The sequence below is a fragment of the Triticum aestivum genome, chromosome 7B (genome assembly GCF_018294505.1).
Source record: "Triticum aestivum cultivar Chinese Spring chromosome 7B, IWGSC CS RefSeq v2.1, whole genome shotgun sequence".
NCBI lineage: Eukaryota > Viridiplantae > Streptophyta > Magnoliopsida > Poales > Poaceae > Triticum > Triticum aestivum.
Genome location: NC_057813.1, coordinates 692,920,517 through 692,929,085, shown reverse-complemented (window position 1 = coordinate 692,929,085; position 8,569 = coordinate 692,920,517).

The following is an 8,569-nucleotide window of genomic DNA, read 5'->3' as shown; positions in this document are numbered from 1 at the left end:
CGGGCGGGGACGGCGGGATGCGGCGCAGTGCAACGGGGCGGGGCGCGGCGACGGGGACGGGGGCGGCGACGAGGGGCAGCGACGAGGAGAGGCGGCGAGGGCGACAGGGGCGGTGAGGGGGGCGGCGACGAGGGGCGACGGCAACGGGGCAGAGGAGAAAGAAGCCGAGGAAGAGATGAAAAACTGAAATTTTTCATAAGTGTTGTATATATACAAGGCACCTTTAGTACCAGTTGGAGCCACCAACCAGTACTAAAGGTCTGTTTTGGCCAGGCCAAGTGTCACGACCGGGTTTTCCGGGTAATAAATTTCCAGAAAAGACCGTCGTGCTCATCAGCCCCAGGATTACTGTTAGCTGATGAGGCTCCAACTTGATACAGAAATTCCAAGCAAAATACAAAATATGTAGTACAAGACCATTCTGGCCTGTGAGTACAATAAATGGTTTCTAGTAGTTGATGGCGGAAGCGGGTTGTGAAACATCTGTGTCTATGGGACTTCATTTCCCACGGGAACAGCTGACCATGTTAATTCCTATCTTCGCGAGGCTGCTATCTCCATTGAGTGGGTTCCGGGGCTGGCATCGCGTCGCTCCTCTCCGTGCGAGCAAAATCTGGCCAAGACAATAGCCAGGGACAAGCCAGTGAGTACTTTGAATGTACTCGCAAACATTATGAACACAGGTATAATATAACCATGATGTGCTAAAAAATATTTTTATGCTCATGACGTCAGTCAAAAATAGTAAATAAAATACTGATGCGTGCAAGCGGTTATTTATAAAAAAAATGCAATACATAGTAGTATTAAAATTTATGAAATAAATAACAAGCAATGCCACAGTCGGGCGTCTGAGCGACATCACATAAAGGGCTTTAAAAGAAATGCCACAGTCGGGCGTCTGAGCGACACCACATAAAGGGCTTTAAAAGAAATGCCACAGTCGGGCGTCTGAGCGACGCCACATAAAGGGCTTTAAAAGAAATGCCACAGTCGGGCGTCTGAGCGACGCCACATAAAGGGCTTTAAAAGAAATGCCACAGTCGGGCGTCTGAGCGACGCCACATAAAGGGCTTTAAAAGAAATGCCACAGTCGGGCGTCTGAGCGACGCCACATAAAGGGCTTTAGAAGAAATGCCACAGTCGGGCGTCTGAGCGACGCCACATAAAGGGCTTTAAAAAAAATGCCACAGTCGGGCGTCTGAGCGACGCCACATAAAGGGCTTTAAAAGAAATGCCACAGTCGGGCGTCTGAGCGACGCCACATAAAGGGCTTTAAAAGAAACAATCATAATGAATATCCCTGGAGGTAGAACCATCCCAGAGATACTCGATAATAACAATAATATCATGGGTTAGTCAACAATAATAATAATCATCATAGATATCACAAGTCACGAGTAGTAATTCCATTTTCTGGTTAACAGTTTCACCTCCGAAGACCGACACTAAGACCGACACCTGACCCATCCCAGACTGTAATCCTTAACCATGGACACGGCTATTCGAATAGGTTTATTCTTTGCAGAGGGTGTACTCTTTACCCACGAGTAACGGATCTCTTTAGTCCATCGGGACTAATTCCGTCTACGGTCTTTTTGTTGAAAACATACCTAACTTGCACACACCAGCTTATCTCACACGTGTCTGGAATCACCCACGACACCTGTTAAGCAAACTCTAAGTGGGGAGGCTACAACCTCGCGTAGCATGGGATCAAATTTATATCGCGCGCTCTAAGGGGTGGCCTCCCCTCTCGGTCCCAACCGGAAACACCCATGCCCCCGGACCAGGTGGCCTGCCAACCAGCTACAACCGGTATCTTCCACCATGGCCTCTCTGTACGGTGTGTGCTGGAAAGAGTTTGACAACTTACTGAACCGTACTCTACTTGCTGTAGAGACGAGTGGTAGTACGAAACAAGTATGGGGGTTACTGGAACAAGACTCGATCTACGGTCGACTCAGGAGGTTCAAGTATTCCCTGCATGATTAGCATGACGAATATATTTCATCCAACAGAGTCACCGCTCATATCACCTTACCATGCCATACCAGACATAACCGTCCCGACGGAGACCGGCGACAAACTCATGCCTACCCAAGGCCGAGGTTTTCCCGGGTTCCTGCCGGTATGCATGCAAGGCACATGAGGGTGATTATCATCACAAGTGAATCCATTTCCAACAGCATGGAAATCAACAACATGCACCCATGCATATGATCATATCACATGAAATAACAAGTCCTTCGAAATGCGGTGGTGTTATAAATGTATCAACGATCACACCAAAAATATTATGCCGGGGTTCAGAATGCTTGCCTTTAATGTTGTGGAGGGGTGAGGTGCTCTCCAAAACTTTTGAAAGTTTCTTCTCTCTCCCCAAAATCCTATTTAAAAAATATATGAATTAACACACATTTCAAAAACAGAACCAAAAAGTTGTTTGAAATTTTTTCAAATAAATCTTAAAATAAACTAGATCAAATTTGAGGAAGGTAGGAAAAAGAATCATTTCATTTGGACTTATATTTAAAAAGTTATAGCCAGTCAAAGATTCGGTCAAATCTGTTATTTAAAAATAAAACAGAAAAGAAAACGATTCAGATAGAAATACGCTTTCGGTACAGAGGAGGCGTACTCCTGAAGTTTACGCCTTCACTTAAACACGTGGATGGCGTGGGGTGTCACTGACAGTGGGTCCTAGGTGGCCCACTAGTCAGGTTTGACTAGTCCGCCCCTCCTCCTTCTCCCTCTGTCCCGAGCGGAGGCGGGACTCCGGCGACCAACGTCGGCGAGCGGCGGCTCCTCGCGGTCTCTGGAGGGCGGGAATGGATCCGCGGATCGAGGGCGATCCTGCTGGTAGTCGCTGGGTCGGCGGGGACGGCGTGTGCTGTCGGCGGCGAGCTCCTCGGCGGAGGAAAGCTTCGGGGAAAAGTGGTTTCGGGGCGGCGGTGGTTCTCGATCGAAATGGAGTAGGGGGAAGTGTTCAGGGGAGGCAGAGAAGGCTTCTGGTGAAGAGATTGGAGAGGGGGAAGTTCTGGTTGCGCCGAACGGAGCCGGGAGGCGGCGGTGGCCGAACTGACCGGAGAGGTTGAAGAAGACCTGCTCCCTTCCAATTGGTGGCGATGGGGGCGCTAGTGAGACGGCGTGAGGCTACCTGAGGGCTCGGAGACGCTCGGGGCTTCCTTAAATAGGCGGTGGAGGTCGGTTCCGCGGCGGCCGGATAAGCTCTCCGGCGAACCTCCTCTCTGTAGCTTGCAGGGCAACGTGGCGGCGACGAGCGCTAGGGGACGAAGCTGTGGATGAGCACGCACTGCTCACAGGGGCAGGTGGCGAGTGGGAGTGGCTTGGGCGGCACCGACATGGCCAGAGGCTGTCGGGCGGCGGCGGCGGCTAGCGCTTGGCCTGTCGGGCACGGCGGGGCTGCTTGGCGTGTTGCGGTGAGAAGGGGAGTGCGTGGCGAGGTGCTGCCGTGTGGGCCAAAGCCAGGGGCCAGCGTGTCGGCTCGGCCGCGTGGCTGCAATTGGCGCGCTCTGGGCGCGTCCAGTGCACGCACAGAAGTTGTTTGATGAAATGCCAGGGTAGCCAAAACTGCTAGGGATCAAGTGCAAAACCACAGGTCTGGGTTGGAGACCATTAGTAGGCTATTGGACAACATGGTTTGGACAGATGGACAAGTCCATCATACAAATCTATAATCATGCCAAAACTGTTCATGCCCATAAGGTGTTTGACAAAATGCCAAGGGCACTTAGGCATTTCTTGGAGTGGCCAAAATCTCCAGATCAGTGTCTCTGTGGAAGAAAGAGAGAGTGGTGATGTTAGTTGGACAAAAGCAGAAACTTGTTAGTGCAAGTTTTACAAAACTTCAATTCTGGACAGGAAATAAATGACATTATTTCATGAACCAAAAATGATCCAAAAGGTGCATGCTCCTGGACTTAAGGGTTTAACATGGGGGACTACAAGTAGGAGAAAAGATCAAGGGTTAAAGAGCAAGTAAAAACATGGTTGCTGTACAAACCATCAAGTTGGTCCAGAATGAAGATGAGGTTGATTCACTCAAATTTTTCAAAGAACATAAATAGGTTTTTGCACAAAGTGAAACAATAGGCTCCTACTGACCTCCCCTAATTTTTGTAGAAGTTTTAAAGAAATATTTAAATAGGTTGTAGTGCAAAAAGCACTCTGGACCAGAGATGAAAAATTGAGTGTAGGGCTCAAAATATTTCATGAATGAAATATATTTTAGCATAAAAGTGATTTAAAAACATCACATGACATCTCCAAATTTTTGTGGGAATTTTAAGTGAATTTATCAAATGGTTGTAGTTCAAATAAGGCCATTTAACCTACAAAACCCTTTTCAAGAAAATAAAGATCAAGCAACTTAATTATTTAATTAGTTACACTGATAAAAGGAAAGTTTTTATTGAGAGGTTAAACAAGTCCAACAACATTTTTGAAAAGTTTTCTCTTTGGGAAAAACTCATCATAACAGGGAAGGAAATGATTTAAACAAAATCAAAATGGAGCTCAAAAATTCAAAGTTTTAAATCCCGGCAAAATTTTATTCCATTAAAACAAGGCCAAAATTTTGGGGTGTCACAATACTAACCCCCTTAAAAAAAATCTCGTCCTCGTGATTTGCTAAAAGCGGTGTTAAGAAAATAATTACGCAATGACGATGTGGCTACAGTGAGAGGGCAATAAGTGGTGAAAAACCACAGTGAGAAAAACTGGGGCTGCGCGGAAAGGTCTATGGTTCGGGACAAAAACGGGTGATTTCTACGCTGGATATAAATTTAGGATAACTCCTAAATGTAGATATACGCTGGTTGTACCCGAGAGCACAGTGCTCTCTCTGGCCGACAGGTGGACCCGGGGTCCACTGTCAGTCTCCTCTTCTTCTCCCTCTGGCCCTTTCTTCTTCCTCTCTCCCGCGCGCTTTCTCCACCGGAGACGCCTAGTGTGTAGGGCATCTAGGCCGTACAGTGGTAGTGCGCGGCGTGCTAGCTGCCGGTGCAGCGTGCACTCACCTCGCGGGCCAGCGCGCTGTCGGCACTGCTCGCGGATTCGACTCCGAACACCGGCGATCGGCGACGAGCGGCGTTGGTGGACTTCGCCCACCGTACACCGAACTCGAGCTATAAAAATGGCCGGGGTGCCTCTCTCTTCTTCCTCACACCTGACCTCACTTCTCCTCCTCCTTTCTCCATTAGTGCTTACAGAAGCTCGGTCGAGGCTCTAATGGCGGAGGCGATGCCGGACTGGTTTGTCATCCTGATATGCGGAGGGCTGGCGACGCTGCTGGGGCTCTCTGTGCTCCTGTGCGCGATAATCTTCGATGAGTATCGCGATGCTGCGGCTCGGGTGTTGGTTCTCCGCGGTGGTGGTGATCATGAGGAGTAGATGGGGTGTGCCGGGTGCTAACTGTTGTTAGGGGGGTGATTAGCTGGATGTAACACCGTTGCAAAGTTTTGCAAACAGTGTATGTGTCCGAATGATTATGGTTGTGAGTCTGCTCGTGGTGCTGAGTGAAATTAAATAATCCATGTCGTGAGAAAGTGTAGATGTAGCAACTCAGGGAAAAGAAAATCTCACTCCAGGGTTTTGCGAGGGAAAAACAGTTAATTTAAAGGAGCATAAACCACAACAAAAACTACACACATTAGCAGAAGCCAAATAATTGACTCGTCGTACAAACTCAGGGTATTACGCATAAGTCACACATATAAATAAATGCTACAAAGAACAAATACAGAAGTGACGTCTAAAATGAAAATGGTAACTGGGCGGGGTCCTGATAAAATGTCTCTGGTAAAGGAATACATTCTTCCTCAATTGGAGGCAGTGGATTGACCAGTCGATGTATGCGTCTCTCCGTGTCGGGTCTCAGTGGTCTGCCGATGGCAATCTGAGGATTTAAATCTGCGAGGCTCTGGAGATAATCCATCACTCGCTGGTTTAAATGCTCTTGAGCAATGATGTACTGGATAAGGTTGGCCAGAACTGGGTCTCTCTCAATACGTCCACCGGGAAAAGACATTACTTCTCTGGGTGCTGCACGACTCGGAAAGTAATGATATCCTCATTCGCGGGCATAGGGTACTGCGGATCGAAGACGAGCAATCGCTTCTTTCGCAGCAGCCTCTATGGCCAAGTGTGGGGTTGGCATAGATTTCCCCACGAAGGAAACTTCCGTTGGATCTTCGTTGGGGTCTACAGGAGGAATGTGTACTGCTGCCCAATATTCTGAGGTGGATGGGGTGATCCTTGATTTGAACAGCTCGTACTGGGGTGGCTGGGTAGAACCCATGGTACTGCGGGTAAAATCCCACAATATTTTGACAAAGCTACCTGGGGTTGCATCTGGGGTTCTCAGATGAATGCTGGGGTTCGGCATGACAAGAAAAAGCGTGAGTGTTGTGCACAAAGTGAGGGTTGCTGGGTAAGGTCACAAGGTGGCCTTTATATAGCAATGGAGCCGGATCGTTTTACCGTGGTGAAAGGTAAAAATTTGCCAGCTTAGCTCCAAAGGTCGGGTCAGTGTCAGAGATACACATATCTCATAAAAAGACGCGTTACTGTGGTTGTCGTCGGGTTGGTTTTGGTAGTTGTGCCCGGAAAAATATGCAGCTATGCGCTGACCAATTATGCAAGGCTACTATTAAGACAGAGGCATAACGACAGGCTGCGTTAATATACACGGTCGCGTGATTACAAAGCGAGGATACATTGAAACTTGGTGCTACTCATACGGCTTAGTCTACCTCGTTTATGTCTAAACGGGCGTGCCTGGTGGATGTCGAGGCTTCTCCACGTGTCTCTCTGCCGGGATTAGTCGGAGATGGCGGAGGAACTGCAGGGTCGGGGTAGTGAGAATGACCATTGCGGGGATTGTTGGCCACAACCCCGTTGGAGTGTGCTCCCAATATGCGACGAAGCACTTCTGGGGTTATCTTAGCACCTTGGCCGATGGCTGGGGCAGATTTCGGGGTCTCGATCGGTTGTCCAAACAGCACGACTGGGTTGTCGGTGTTGGGCTCGTTTTCTTCTCTCGCCGGGGCTCGACGAACCAGCTCTCCACGAGCTGCGATTAGATCAATAGTGATCTGGTCGAACAGTGCCTCTAGTGCACTTACATAGCGCACTAGGTGCAACAATGCGGGGTCCGTCTCGTGATCTCCATTGGCAACTTGGGGTGGTCTACCATACCCTTCACGTCTGGGGTAGTAGTGGAACGAGCGACAATTAACTCTGGGCGACAAGTGCCTGAGATGAACTATAGCCTCTCGAGCGGCTAGCTGGATGGCTTGTGGCTCAAAGGATGTTGTTCTTCCGGTGAACTGGTAGGGGCGCTCGGGTGCTAGACTCCTACCGTAAATGTGCACAGTGGCCCAGAATTGGCGGTCTTCACCGCTCATGGGTCCTTGATACACAACATATTCTGGTGGCTCCTCTAACGCGTAGGCACGACGGGTGAGGTTTGCGAGGATGGTCACAAAACCTCCAAGGTTGGTTGCTGTGGTTTCGTTGTGCACTATAGGTCCAGGCATTATGGCTCGGTTTGGGGTAGCGGCTGTGTGTGCTGGTTTGGTGTTAGCGCGCCCCTTTTTATAGGGAAAAGGGGACGGAATCTTCCTTCGCACGCTTGTGAGAAAGGACTATTTAGGGGCCGGTCACTGGCGCATGAGTGACAGGTTAGGTTGATAGGTTGGGCACCGACTGCCAAAAGTGTTGGGTCACTGTGTGACTATCTTGCACGAGAAGCTTGGCTGGGGTTTGGTTAAGGTCTGGTGGGTTGGTTTGCCTAGTTTATTCACCTGGCTAAGATAGGATTAGCCAATGGTCAGCCTGGCTCTGATACCAAGTCTGTCACGACCGGGTTTTCCGGGTAATAAATTTCCAGACAAGACCGTCGTGCTCATCAGCCCCAGGATTACTGTTAGCTGATGAGGCTCCAACTTGATACAGAAATTCCAAGCAAAATACAAAATATGTAGTACAAGACCATTCTGGCCTGTGAGTACAACAAATGGTTTCTAGTGGTTGATGGCGGAAGCGGGTTGTGAAACATCTGTGTCTATGGGACTTCATTTCCCACGGGAACAGCTGACCATGTTAATTCCTATCTTCGCGAGGCTGCTATCTCCATTGAGTGGGCTCCGGGGCTGGCATCGCGTCGCTCCTCTCCGTGCGAGCAAAATCTGGCCAAGACAATAGCCAGGGACAAGCCAGTGAGTACTTTGAATGTACTCGCAAACATTATGAACACAGGTATAATATAACCATGATGTGCTAAAAAATATTTTTATGCTCATGACGTCAGTCAAAAATAGTAAATAAAATACTGATGCGTGCAGGCGGTTATTTATAAAAAAATGCAATACATAGTAGTATTAAAATTTATGAAATAAATAACAAGCAATGCCACAGTCGGGCGTCTGAGCGACATCACATAAAGGGCTTTAAAAGAAATGCCACAGTCGGGCGTCTGAGCGACGCCACATAAAGGGCTTTAAAAGAAATGCCACAGTCGGGCGTCTGAGCGACGCCACATAAA